Here is a 14947-nt window from a genome sequence, read left to right as displayed (position 1 = left end):
AGTTGCACTACCAAAGAATGTTAAGATGAGTCAGGAAGGATTTTGACTCCATATCAAATAGACAGAAGCCTTCTGGATATTGAGTTTCCTATATTACTCACGTTGCTCTACTTGTTGGGATCCTCTGTGTGTCTTTCTGTGCTCAATTCCTCTACATCACTGAGGCCACAACACTTGCAGCGTATTGAATATCTGGGGGGATTTATGTGCTTCCACATTTCTGACAAATTTGAACTTAAACTGTCTAGATGGCATTAATTACAAAAGGGAGAAATCACAGGCAGCAATTTGGATATTGAAATACTTTTTCTCGATGTCATACTCCTAGCATAGATGTACACTGTTATGAAACACACAAGTTCTGGGGAGGGGTCTGCCCTATGAATCCTGTTTTCAGCTTCTATGAAAACAAGGGTGTGAGGTGAAAGGAAATGGAAGTTCATGTATGCTTCAGTATCACAGTGGCACTGAAATAAAATCAGTTGAGAAAGACACACAGACCTCAAAGCTGATATATAGTTTTAAGATATTGTTATAGTGTGCATTTTCTGTGTAACATATAACAATAATATCACATCACTGTGATCATTATGTGTTTGGTCTTAATCAGGACTTCAGAAAGAAAACAGCAAATATTTGCTTCGCATTTAATTCAATTTGAACAAATATAAAAATGACCAACTGAATAGAGTGATGTGTCATGATGGAAAAGTAACAAATTTCTCTGCAGAACTAATATCCTCTTCAAACTAAAGGTGCTAAAAACCCAAAGAACTTTGTGAAACATTGTGGATAACATGTCATGCTGTTTCACAGTCCAAAAGTGCACATTTTTTGACACATTCCTTTAAGTCCTTCCATTGCATATATTTTTTTCATAAATAAAAAAATATTATTTGTTTTCCTGGAATTCATATGTCCAAGAAGGAAAAGACAAAAATAACTACTTTAATCTGTTTCACCTCAACTTAACAAGCTGAGATCTACAAAGCATAAACATTTAAAAAAATGTGCATCAACTCTTTAGTTGATGCAAAAGAGCATTGTCAACCAAAGCAAAGTAGCATTGTCTATAAAAATCTTGAACCTCCATTGTCTGCCTCTTTGGGCTATCATTTACACCTGTACAAAGAAAGTGTAGAGTGTAGTCATACCAAAAGGCTCACCTATTCCAAGTATGAAGTAACAGTTTTTGGTCTCATTATGCACAAAAATATGATTCCAAAAAAGATTAGAATGAACTGTGTGAGAATTTTGGGACAACTTATAAATAATTTCTAAAAGATTTGCTTGGTTTTCAAGAAATATGGTGAAAATATTGTCCCAAAGATTTTCATTTCCAGTCTGAGATACTCTAAAAATTTAATCAGGTGCGGAAATACAAATTAAAGCATGTTAATAAAAATTATGCATATCTCATTAAACTTTACTGTAATAATTTAAGAGACAAAGTGATTGAGACTGTGCTACAGGGCACTTTCCATTAAATACATTTAGGAAGCTGTAGGTTAATCTTTTGTGTATGAAAGCTGTATGGAAGATATTTTATATTTCACAAAGTACTGCATCTATTTATCTCTTATAGAAGCAGTGACAAGGAGGAGCTCCTTATTAATCTGCTTTTCATCAGCATGTATATAAAACCTCTGCTGGCCCTACTTAGGTATGATGTATGTTTCCTAAGTTTTCAGTGTTTCAGCAAAGGTGCCACGTGCTTTACAATGACAGTCATTAGTGCTCCTTGCATATAAATGCTTTGTACATACCTCATCCATGCAGATATTCATATATCAGTGTTAGAAATGGATTTGGAACACCAATGTGAGCATCTTGAAAAAGAAGGCTGAAACAAACACACTTGTTATGATTCCCTGTGCCACCTAGGAGATTGGAGTGTTCAGTTCCCATTAATTAGCTTCCCCTGAATGCCTGACTATCTCAGCTTTCATCTCCCATGAATCTTTCAGGAAGCAATATGAGCTTTGACACTGCAAACTTTAGTATGCTTAAATGTTCGTACATGGCAAGTAAAGTTCTTATATAATCTGATAAAAAGGTTAAAAATACATAATAATATGCAAAAAAGTTGATACTTCAAAGATATCAGGTATACTTGTTAGCAATATTTAGATTTACTCTGACAGCTTTCATTACTGTTACTCTCACACTAATTTTTTAAAATATTTTCCCTCCAAAGAAATGCACTCAACTATGTTATAATTAACTTGGCTGCCAAAAAATATTATATATCATCAGATGCTCCACCGGCCTAAGGTAGTCAAAGAGTGGCAGCTGTATTGTTCAGTGTTTAATCAGGTCAAAGCTGTGGCAACTTTAATTATAGTTATTGTCAAGATGCTGCTTAATTCTTGCAACAAACCTTGTCATATGTCAGCTCTTGAACCTTTTCTTTTAGTCATGTGTAAGTGAAAAGACCGCCCCTGTTAAATTTGACAGGCATGATTCTGTAACAGAAATTAGTATATTACTAGATAAATTTGGGGTAATTTGGACATGTAGGAATGAGAATAGGAAGTAGGCAAACATATTGAGGTAAAATGTAAAAAAACCCTTACTCTTGTAGCCAACAGAATTTTTTCCATTTCTTTTTTAGAAAAACAGTTCCACTACATACACCACATTATTTTAAAAGCAAAATTTTATCATCTGTTATCTATCATGTGTAATTTTAATATATCCATCTGAGTCATCACACTATACTAAAAATGTAGACCTGTCATTCATGCATCTGCCACCTGGCTCAAGAAATGAATCTAGTGGTCCTTTGCCCTGTTTTCCAATTTATAATGTCTTGTTCTGCATAAATGTTACATTTTGAAACAGTTTCTCACTATTTTCCCACAATAATAGTTGGCTCATTCTCTGTTTTTCTCCAGATGTATCCACACTGTCTCTATTTTCCTTGGATCCCATGGCCCCATCTAAATAAAACAAAATTACTTCTCCCAAGGAAATGAGCTGAAAGGATAGTTGGCTTCACAGTCTTCTCCCTGTAAATCTGCCACATCTAAAGGATGGATAAGGTTTCATTCTCTCTATTCTCAACAATCCTTCAACATTATTCTGGCATATATCATATCATGTCACGGTATGCCTCCACAAGCAATGGTTGAGATGCATGCAGCCCACACTGTGGGTGTCATGCTATGAAAAACAAGAGAGAAGTCTCATTATTTATCAGGCAAGTCTATGTTTTCATAAAGGGTGTTTGTTACAAGCAGAATCTCCTAAGATGTGTCAGAGTATAATAATAATTTAGGGATGTGGAGGCAAAGAAACTCCTTTGTCTGCTCGATCTTTTGCTATGGTTTCTTTCATGATCTGGTCCCTGTGCTTTAAGTATGATCTTCTAAAGAGTGAGTTGAAAGGAATAATCACTTCTCTAGATGCTGACAATTCTTCTGTGTTCAGAAACAAACTGAGAGCTGATCACGGGAACAAGGCCAGAAGGGTCAGGACCCAAACCACAATGACCTCATGCTGAGCAGCTCGAGGAGTGGCAGATGGGGTCAGGCCACAGTTCACATCTCCATACATATTTGTGGTGATGATGCAGGTCTGGGTCAAGTCATGAAGTCAAGCCACATTCCTGGGTTAAGTCCAGCAGTGGTAACTGGTATCAGAAATTATCTGGCAATTGCCAGGCATGTCTACAGTGATGGAGCAAGACTGAGGCCAGGCCTAAAAGCTGGTCCACAGGTCAAGGCTCAGACCAAAAAGGTCCCTAGGCTGATACATGCACGGCAAGGACAGAGCTAGAGCCATGCACATGGGAAACACCTCAGACAGGGACTGGAAATCCAGGCCCAGGGGCAGGAGTGCATCCAAGGCCTGAGATCTACCCAATCACTGCCCTACTCAGCTGGGCAGGGGAGATGAATTATAACAAAAGGCTCATGGGTCAAGATAAGGACAAGGAGAGATCACTCAATAACTACTGTCATAGGCAAAACAGACTCGGCTTGGGTTATTTGATTTAATTTATAAACAGTCATATCAGAGTGGAATAATGCAAAATAAAACCTGAATCCACTGCAGAGTCTCCACAAGGCTGCAGGTCCTGCTGGGAGCCTGCTCCAATAAGCGCTTCCCGCACGGTCACAAGCTGCTTTGAGCATCTACCTGCTCTGATGTTGGGTCTTCCACAGACTGCAGGGAGATCCCTGGTTCCCTACAGACCTGGTGCCACCCCTGCTGCTCCTTATTCACCAACTTTGGTGTCTTCAGATCTGTTTCTTGCATGTACTCACTCCAGAGGCAGCTGACAGGGATTTCTCTCCCTCTGGAAGTTAACTGTGAATCATCATCCTAATGATTCCAGAAGTGCCCTATGTACCTCACTGTAGGTACACATCGATGTCTATTCTAGGCATCAATCCTTTTCTCCCTCTGATAAAAACAATAAGACTCAATTCCCAGTAACATAAAGGCAAAACATGAAACAGAACTAAAAAGCCGCCTAGATGTCCATTCCCAAAGAAGAGCCATGATTCTTGGTGATTCATAATAGTACATTTTTTCCAAAGAGGATAGAGTCTTTGAGCAATAGAAAAGCCAGCAAACAATATAAAAAACTGGTAAGGGAAAATATCTAAATTGTCTTGACCTTTGTTATCACAGAATAATAGGATGATTTGGGTTGGAATGGACCTTAACAATTGTCTAGGTCCCATCCTGCCGTGGGTAGGGATACTTTCCACTAGACTGGGTTGCTCAAAGCCCCATCCAACCAGACCCTGAGCAGTCCAGGGATGGGACACCCACAGTTTCTCTGAGGAACACGTTTCAGTGTCTCATCACCATCACAATGAATAATTTCTTCCTAATATCTCATCTAAACTCCCTCTTTCAGTCTGAATCCATTCCCCTGTGTCCTATCACTTATGCCCTTGTAAAAGGTCCCTTCATAACTTTCTTGTCAGTCACCTTGAGTTCCTAGAAGGCTACTGTAATGTCATATTGGAATCTTCTCCAGGAAGAACAACATCATAAAACCTGCATTCCTTTCCTGTGCAATCCTTCACAGGAATCTCAAAGCATCACAGTACAGACAGCTTGAAAGCTTAGGAACTCTTAAAAAAATTAGGACTTCTAAGTTATTTATGTTGATTTTGGGAGTTAGAAACATTACAGTCAGCTTTGGAAACATCATGGAAATATTAGTGGTTTTTCAATCTTTGCATATCTATTGGTAGGATTTAATGGCAAACTCCTTTGAAATTTTTATTATGTATCACTTTTTTCAGTTTAGGGATTGAAATTTTCCTATTTCAGTATAATGAGTGGAGTTCATAGATACTAATGGTGGCCATTTGGAGAGAATATAAAGGTTTTACTGGAGCCTGAAAAGTTATTAAAAGAGATTATCTTGATCTGTTAATCTGTCATCATTATTATCTCTCTGAAATCAAATAGGTTATATTGCCCAGGTTTTGGAAGATAGTAATGGATAGGATGGATGTTTATCAATTATGAATCAATTAATTTATACATTAAACATTATGATAAATACTTTGTCAGATTTTATTCTCTTGATGAATTTCCTAAAGATAAGTTCTCAGTTCATAGCTTCTAATTTTTCAGATAATTTCTGCTAGAGGGTTATGCTACACAAATGACTGGACAAAATAATTCAAATAAATGATGATAACAAATAACTTACATTTTTATAACATCTTTCATCTTGACTGTATATCCAGTATCTCAGTAATGCCTCATTTTGTGATACTTCAAGCATAAGCCATCCCTCATGTGTACCTTTTCTTAGTGCTAATTGCTATTTTGACATGAAAGTAGGCAAGTAGACAGGCAGCTCTTTCCAGACTAAGAGAAAATATTAATAGTCTTTCAAAGAGAGGTCTTTTGTAACAAATTTAAGCAGACAGGTGATTATAACAGAACCATTTATAGAAAATTCTTGTTGCTTTTTACATGTCAGAGTGGCAGCTCTGCTGTAAGAAACATTGAGTATATATTAGTAGCAAACACACAAAATGGTCTTTGAAAAGTGTTATTTTAATTTTCCTTTAGGGTGCTTTTATATAAAATTTTATCAGAGTTTAGTACAAAAGAAATAATATGTATATCTGTATTATGTTATTTCTTATATTGGTGAATAATATTTATATTGTGAAGAAATGGGAAAGTCTTCATAGTAGTATTATTTGCCCACTGACAAGAGAATTAGAAGAGTTACACAGACATACTAGTTTTCCCAAAAACCCTCATCAGTATTTTTACAACCTGGTATTTAAATAATTCATTATAAATAACCTGCTCCTTAGATGACAACGACAGCACCAAAACTCAGCAACTACAACAAACAACAGAAACACAGACCTCCATTTCCAGACTGATCATAAAAGAGAAGTTGTGGCAGCAGATACTGAGTTAAACATCACATAATTTACAGTTCTATATTTAACATCTTTATCCTCTGGACAGTTTTGTCCTTTGATTATCTTGGTATTCAGATTGATTAGCCACAAATGAATGTACTGTAAACACTGAAGATTTTGCATAAAAGTACTTAATCTATACTGCGATGGGTACAATACAGGATGTCATAGTTTAATGTAAATATAACTCAAATCATGTATCAAATATTTTTCTTCTTTGAACTATCATGATATGCAAACTATTAGTAGAAGAAACAGTAGTCCTTTAGATATAGATCCCCCAAAAGTAATAATGCCCCAATTCTACCTTCGCTGAAGACTGTGGTGAATTTTCATTATATGTAACAGGAAGAGAATTTGGCCAGTGTTTTGAGAACTCCACATTTAGGCTAAGCCTTGTTCAGCTGCTTAATTAAAATTTCTGCTTGTTTTCTACTTGGCTATTATTCCTATGGTGAGCTTAATTGCTGCTATATGAACAGTCATTTGCCTGGAGAAATTTATTAGTTTTCAGCTGAGAAGCATTCACTTTTTATACACAGTTTGTGGTAAGTTGTGTTAAGCAGTACCCTACTTCTATGCACACAGCTCATATGATGAAGTCTGTAGTGTGAAACTATATAGAGCAATTAGTTTTTGCTGTCATTAAAATCTGACAGTAATATCTTTATTCATTCAGATGCTGCAAACTCCCTCTACTTGCTTGGCTAAGTATTATGATGGCACTGCATGATGCTCTGTGTGTGGCTGGCGATTTACACAAGAGGTTGTGCAACTTTCACATTCCATACATGTACAACATTCCATCCCAAGTTCATACTGAAAGCGTTTGGTTTTGCAACTCTTTATTTTCCCCAATATCAAACCCAGAAGGAATAATTGTGATAATAATTATAGGCAAGAAAAATTGCAATTATTAATATATCTGTCAAATACAAGAAACAGCTTTTACAGCTTTTTTCTGTCTGTTATGTATTGAATCATTAAATATGCTTGCTTTCATCTTCAGTATTTTACAGAAAATGTAATAATTTTTCCTTTTCTAAGGTACTATTCTGATATGATGCACCTTCCAATAACTTGTTTAACTGTGCATCCTCATCATTAACTTCAAAAAAGTCCACTGATCCCAAAAAACAGTTGGAGGAGTGAAGGAGAAATAAATGAACAAACACACACATTTTCTAAAACACAAAATTCTCAACCATTCAGATGGATAGTGAATGTAACCAGTGTATCTATTTAGTCATCATCTCTCTGATTAAGTATGGTATTGTTTCAACAGTGTATGCTACACAGGTGAATAGTTCTAGGCTGCAGTACACAAGACTCAAATGCTCCCTTCTTTACAGAATTATTGTATTTAACAAATTTACCTTCTGAAAATACACTTATTTACCTGCCTATTTTCTTCTTTCATCCCTCAATACAGGCACAATTTGGTAATTGCCATTTGATTTTTTTCTTCAAGACATTTTAAGAAAGTGTTTCTATATAGATATGTATCTCTTCCTCCCTCTTATGATGCCATTCAAAATATTGCAAATCCACACATGCTGGAAAGACAAAGGTATATTATATCATAGGAATTTTAATAAAAAGTATGTTTTTGCTTATAGAAAGATTACAGCCTATGTTTTAAGCATCATATTTTGACCTGTACTTGTTTTCTCATACCTAATGACCATAGCAAGATGTAGTTTTTCTTGTATTTTCTATTATGTCTTCATTACACCACACTGTAACATCAAGTTCTCTGTTTTCACATCACAACTATTCTTCAGGAAAAAATACTTACTAAATATTTATAAAAATATATTTATTCCTGATGTTTGAGTTTGACTTAAAATGTCATCTTTGTGTACCTTGATTTCAAGACATGTTGAATTTCATGCATGTAAGAATATCTACATTTCCTTCTGTTTCTTTTCTACATTTAAGTCATGTTTTAACAGGAGCTGTTCTGAATCATGTTTTCAGTGAAAAAAATTGGTATCTTAGTTACCTAAGAGAAAAAAGTATTTTTGTGAGTTTCTAATGTGTGGAATTGTGTATAATACACAATTTTAAGTAATATGTCCCTTAGTCATTCTGATAAAGTTTCTAGTTTAAGAAAAATAAATGCAGCAGGGGTCAAAATGCTAACCCAGTTATGTTTTCAGAGTCATGTGGTTTATTCAAATCCATGTACTTTTCTGACAAAATCCACAAAAGATTCCTATTCTTTACAGAAGTATACTGCTATTATACCTGTTTGCTAGGTGCATGAGAGCAGGTTAAATACTTTTCTAGCATTTTCAGGAAATGGACAGCTTAGTAGGTACAGCTCAAGGGGAGGCAAAGTCAACTAAGAGGCCATTATGTGGATTAATTCAAAAAGTCATTTTAGCCCTTGGAAGATATCCCAGTGTCCTAGAATTAGGCAATGACAAAGTTGAGCTTTGTGTCTCTTGTGTGCAATCAGTTACTTCTCCACCTTTCAGCTGGCACTGTGTGCCCTTTGGCTATTACTGAGCATGCAGCTGGGTTTTAACTCATTAATGTGATAGCGACTCACCAGCTGACACCCGAGGCCCTGTGCTTAAATGGGCACCTTCACTGAATTCCAGTGGGATTCCTTTGTTGTGAGGGAGCATGGATCAGAGAGAACAACCTAATTGCTCAGCAGCAGCACTCACACTGAGTCTGTGTGACAGAACTTGGGTGATTGACTCGTGCCAGTTGTCTGAAGAAGAGGGCACTATGACTAAATGCTTTAATGCCTCTTTTAATAATAAAAATTTCAGTACGGCTAGGGAGGATGTGAGAAAATTAGGAAAATTAAAATGACCTAGAAATATTATTACAAACTAGTCTTGCACTTTTTCTGAAAGTTACTTCATAATTCTACTTTGTCAACTCAGGTATATGTTTTAATTTAAGCCAACCAGACTGATGCAAATAGAAAGTAATATACTAGAAAATAGACTGTCAGCTGCCTTCAGAGTAAAATCCCAAAACCCAACCAAAAGGACCCACCTCAGTTGTGATAGTAGAGTCTATTTTGGCTTCTCAGTAACTCAACTATTTTACACTACTTGAAATATTTTTCATGTGCTTTATATCTCCATTTCACTATGCCATTTGCCCTATTTGTTCATATCAGTTTCAGTCTCATTAGTCAAGGATATTATTTGCTGTTTTTATAGATATCTTTACTGAGCCTCCTCTATAATACCTTGCTAGGATATTTTTGTATAGAAAGGTGATAGTTCCTTGACAAAAGGACATTCTTTTTTTATGTAGCATTAAACACAGAGGGGTTTTCCCTATCTTACATCCAGGTTTGTCTGGAACTCCTTGGTGACATGCATCCTGCACATGAACAGAAAGGAAAGATTTGAGATTCATATAGAAGAAGCGTTTGGGGCGTGTATCTCAGAGCAGAGTACAGCACTGGATTGCAGGACAGTAATACTTAGTGATCAGGTAGTTGGACTAGATGATCATTGTAGGTGCTTTCCACCTGAAATTTCTATTCTATTCTATTCTATTCTATTCTATTCTATTCTATTCTATTCTATTCTATTCTATTCTATTCTATTCTATCCTATCCTATTCTAGTCTAGTCTACTCTATTCTAGTCTATTCTATGCTATGTTATTCTAAGTAAATATGGGTAAACCCAGGGTGGAAAATAGTGCAATACTCAGGCCAAATACAGAAATCTATAACTAGGAAGAGGTCTCTCTCTTGAACCCAGAAGTTTTAGTAGCAGTTGGCTTTTCAGAACTTGACATTCTAAGCAAGAATGGTTTTTTGAATTTCACTAACACATCAATAGAAAATGCCCTGTAATGTCACAGTTTAGCATATTTTAGGAAAAATAAAAATGTTTTGGAATATTTTGTAATCCAATTTATTACTTTTCTGCATCATTTCAGTTACAGTAAAGCAGAGAGTAAGAGTGAAGACACTGAAAAAATACTTGGGGTCTTTTAATGTGTGTTTTTATATTCTGCTTTGGTTATGGTGAAAGCGTTCCCCAGTAGCATAGAGAAATGAATCACAGTGCAACTAAGCATGGGATAAAGTGTCACCAAAGCCATTCTTAAACAAGTGAAGTAGCAACCTCCATCAGAGAATCATGGAATATTCTGTGTTGAAAGAGACCCAAAGGATCACTGAGTCGGGGTCTTGAGTGCATGGCCCATACAGAGACACCAGTGTAGCTCCTAATTCTTGCCTCTCAAGGCATAATATTGTGAGTTTAAGCACCTGAGAAGACTGCAGTTTTCCACAGAAACTGTTTTATTTGTTTTGGTTTCTGTTTTAGGCATTTTTTTTCCACCAGCTCTCAATATGAATATCAAGATACATAAAATTCTGTATGAAATGAGTGGTGATCATTCACTTACTGAACTGTAGGAAAACTATATGCCCTATTCTACTTTTTCAGGTAAAAAATTAATGCTTGATAAAAAATTTAAAGGTAATTTAGAAAATTATCCCATTTAAAATTAATTTTTAATGTTTGAAAATTCATGAAATCAAACCATCTCAAGACAGTTTCAGTTATCCCCCGATAAGAAATAATATGAATACTGTCATAGGGGAATAGATCCTGCAAATTTCATTCATGTAACTAAGCCCACAGAAACCATTGAATCTATGCACATAGTGGGGTGATTAATGTAAGAAATGCTTGCAAGATGAATCACTTCAGTTGTGTTGTTACTTTTCACAGTTAACTTTGAAAAAAAGAGAAAAAAAGGCCATATTTTACATAATATCAAACCAAAATTTAACTGAAAGTTAAATCCTTGGAAACATAGTTCTGGTAAAATTGATGTTGAGTTGGTACAATAGATTATTTCCGATATGCAGTTTTGACACCAAACATTACTTTGCTGGCAATTATTAGGCTGTTTTGATTTCCATCTCCATCCTCTTGCCATCTGGATGGTATATAATGTAGTGTGGAGATGAGCCAGAGTTAGTCAATCTAAAGGTACAGACTCTACTTGTCCACGAGATTTGCATGGAATTCCAGGAAAAGGGGAAGTTCCCTTTAGGAAAAAAGCAGTTCTACATCTTCCTTAATCAACTCAATTTGTATGGAATGGGAAAAATTTTTAGCCTCTTCTTTTATGTTGTAATATTACTGGGATTCTATTAGAACAAGAGTATGTGCACTTGCATAGGTAGCGCAAAGGGGATGGGAGGAGAAAAGAAGGAGATACGGAGACAGGACTCTGAAATTCTTGGTTCTTATGTCTGGCCACCATCTGGCTTCCAAAATGTATTGTCAAAACCTATGTATTGAAAAAATTATGTAATTCCTCAAGAAAACTGAAAAAGCATTTCTTATCCACTTACCATGGTACCTGTCAACTTCTCAAGGTTTTATGGTTTGTTTTCTCAAATCATGAATATGAGACTATTTGGAGTTACCAAAAAAAAAATAAAACCGAAAGAAGTTGTAAATGTTAAGACTAAAAGGCAAAATATAATCCATTAAAACAGTTATTTTAAAAGATTTGTTTTACTCATTTGATATTGAAGGGTGGTTGTAAGGAGTACAAAAATAGTTGAGTCAAAAATTGTGTGTATGTTGGGGCAAAAGAAGGAACGGCACACTGTTGGTGAGTTTGGAAAATGTCACATGTGGTTTCGTAGTGGGACTCCAAATACACATGGAGCTCTTACTGCAAAAACATTAAATTTGTTTATCAGGAACAGAATTATGTATTAATATATTTGAAGACTTACATCTGCTGAAATGAGAAACAAACAAATTACAATTACACTAGGAAAAATTCAAAATGTATCAGTCTATCAGGGAAACAGAAAGGACACATGACAGGAAACTCAGGAGTAGAACTGAGTGGTTTACATTGCAAATTTAAATGACTGTGCAGCATCATGCCTCAAATCATAGAAGTGATTCTGATCTCTGTAGTAATTACATGTTATTAACTTCAGTAAATTTTCTTCAGATTTGCACAGTTGTCAAACAGCAAATATATCCTATAGCTTTTGGGAAGGAAGTTTTACTTTTGAGGTTGAATATCTAACCAACTTAAAGCTTAAGGTGTTGGTAAAAAAATCAATAAATAATTAAATAAACATGAAGATGTAAGAAGAGGAAGAAATACTCCAGCATGATTGCTGGGATCATAAGAACCTTGCAAAAGTCAGTGCATTTACTATGCACCTGGGATTTGGAAACAGTGGATGGAAGGATAGCAATGAAATTACAAATGATAATGCTACCAAGAAAGCTACTGAAATAAACTGCAAACAACTCACAAGTTCATGGATTTTGTAATTCAATACATCCTGAGGGAATAGTTTCAGAAGTGAGCATTGAAAGTTTAATGCCAGGCAGTGTGGAAATAAGCATTTCACAATTTCTAACACTTGATTTAAGCTGCCTTGTGTAAAGAATTTATGTTTCTTTTTAAGATTGCATTATATCTGGCAGCAATAATAACAATAAAAACATTAAAACCTGTAAAATGTTTTCTCTTGGAAAAGGAGTTAATATTAATAAATGATTCAGCTCTTGGAAAACAGTATATTTATCAGTATCAACAATAGACTGATGGCAGAATGAGCAGAAAATTTCACTGGAATAAATCAGTGACAAGCTTTCCTAAACCTGGTAAATTTTTATGGAAGAACCTCAAACAGACAGAGCAATTTTTATAGACACAAAATAGCTTTACTTCTATATTTACTAACTAAATTTTTGAAGTCAGTGTGAATATTGCTGTTTCGTTATTATTACATCAATGTATTTTTTCTCTTTATTTTATGGTGTATTTGGTAACTATTTACTCTTGGAGTGTCTTCATTTCCACTGGTTTCTATTAATATTACTGAAATTTGCAAGAGATCAAGGATCAACTGACAGCCAGAATATTTTTTTCACTAGAGAAATAATTATATGGATATATAATGAATTTGTAAAAGCAGTATAACCAGTGATATTTTATGCAATTCTGTAGCATAAAGACTTTATGTCTTTCAGATCAAGGACTTTTTTTTTTTTTTTTTTGATTGGAGTGCTTGCAGCTCTTTTTTTCACAGAATCACAGAATATGCCAAGTGGAAAGGGACCCACAAGGAGTCTAAAACTTGGCCGTGCATAGGACCAGCCCCAAGAGCCACATCATGGGCCTGGGAGCATTGTTCAAACACTTGAACTCTGCCAGGCTTGGTGATGTGACCACTTCCCTGGAGAGACTTTTCCATTTGAACCTCTTACTGTTGGTGATTTATATTTCCTATTGTGTATGAAAGTATTTGTAGTTTCTTTGTAGTCAAAGAATACCTTGCCTTTAGTCGTCTCGTTTTAGTATTTGATTACTTCATTGGTAACTTCCTCATTTTTACCACCCATTTAAATGTCATTGCATTGAATGTACAATTTAATGTTTTATTTATTGTAACTTGGTAATGTTTTTTCAACATATGGGTAGTTAGAATAATAAAATTAATGTAGCACCTTACCTTGGGAGCTGTCACTGAGCTACTGTTTTCATTGGACTTTTATTATATTTTCTGTCACTAAGGGCTTTTATTGTGGCAGTTATACAATGGTCTCCTACTGAGATATTCTTTCAGCACTTGTTCCACTCTGGGTTTAAAGTGTTCAGTAGCCAGATCTGTACATTAAAGGTCGTTTTTTATGAATGTCAGGAACCAATACAGGCATGTGTACATAAGTACCTGCAAAGAAAATGCCACTTAGAAATAAAGATGTTTTTATCTTGAGCAATGATACGTTAGGAAATTAGTTTTAATACCCAGGACATTTTCTGCTCACCGGGTATTTCCACATTGTATTTTACTGGTCTTAACAGGCTAGTTACAAGGACATGGGGAAATATTTTAAATAATCTCCTCCATATATCCTCACAAAGAGTAAGATTCTATGTATCTGTGAGTGTTCATGCTTGACTGAAGAATCAGTTTTTAGCCTATAACAGATAACATGGCTTAGATGCAAACACAGGTAACAAGCCAGGGAATGCTCTTTCACAATGTTCATACGCCATTTTTTCTGTAACAAAACGTTTAAAATCACATATTATAAGTGAACAATGAATGTGGATACAAAAACCATATCAAACAAAAATTATTTTACCTTTATTTCTTTTATTTTCAGTACAATTTTACCATAGGTTCTACAGTAACAAGACAAATGGCATAATTCTCTCTTTATTTACTTTTATTTCATGCTGGTTCGTCTTCTTGGACTAATTGTTATATTATAAACACTGCATAGCTAAATGACAAATCAAGCTCCATAAGTACTAAGTTTATTGTATTTTATCAGAATATTTTGATGAGGCTACGTTCACTGTATTAAGTAAATTCATTTTCCAAGTGAACGCAACAGGTATTTAACAGCTCTCAGGAATACTAGATATCAGTCTGGTCCTGACATGAAAATACCATATTTGTTTAAAGCTTTCCTCTTCCTGTAGTGCCAAAGAGCAATAGACTTAAAATCTGGCCAAGAAACTAGAGATAATTAA

The sequence above is a fragment of the Ammospiza caudacuta genome, chromosome 4, assembly GCF_027887145.1.
Source record: "Ammospiza caudacuta isolate bAmmCau1 chromosome 4, bAmmCau1.pri, whole genome shotgun sequence".
NCBI classification, from domain to species: domain Eukaryota; kingdom Metazoa; phylum Chordata; class Aves; order Passeriformes; family Passerellidae; genus Ammospiza; species Ammospiza caudacuta.
The sequence above is the reverse complement of the archived record's forward strand: the minus strand, read 5'-3'. Positions refer to the sequence as shown.